Genomic DNA, 680 nt, shown 5'->3' with positions numbered 1-680 from the left:
CTGCCTCCAAGAGTTGTTCCATTTCTTTTTTGTGCCTGACTTCCTTCACATAGACCAGAAGTCTAGGAAGTTTTCTGAGATTACTTTCTTGATTTCATAGGAGAAGACCCATCATAACCAAAACAGTTCTAACAATTTACAGAACAATGAGTTGTATCTACCCATTAATTAATCACTCCAAATAGATTGGTGTGTTGTTTTGACTCCTTTTTGACAGCTTTGCAATAAATCTGCCCTTGATTTGTGCAAAATTCAGGTTTATGTTTAAACCTCAGCATAGCTAGGAGGTTAAGACAAATGGCATACTGTGTTAATGTGAAATGTGATAAATTATCATTTAGTAATAAAGTATTGATGAGACATTATTTTTTATTAATTGCTAACATTTTATTCCTCTATAACTCTTGTACTTGAGTAGTGCCAGACATTATCCTTCACAGTCATTTTCTGTAGAAACGGACAAAAAAAATTATCTGACAAGAATTGTTGGGTTTGCTGCTCTGAAAGCAGTGTAATGTAGTCCTTGCATCAGTGTCTGAGCTGTGTTTGTATGATACTCATCATCTTCCTGGGAGCACCAGTGTTTCTGCAACTAAATCAGAAGTTGTTTATCTCATGGTGTCCAATGGTGCTAAGCTTAGATGTGTGCTCAGAGCCCAGCCAAGACTCAAGGAAACCAG

Source organism: Passer domesticus, chromosome 4 (assembly GCF_036417665.1).
Source record: "Passer domesticus isolate bPasDom1 chromosome 4, bPasDom1.hap1, whole genome shotgun sequence".
NCBI classification, from domain to species: domain Eukaryota; kingdom Metazoa; phylum Chordata; class Aves; order Passeriformes; family Passeridae; genus Passer; species Passer domesticus.
Note: the sequence above shows the minus strand (reverse complement) of the source record.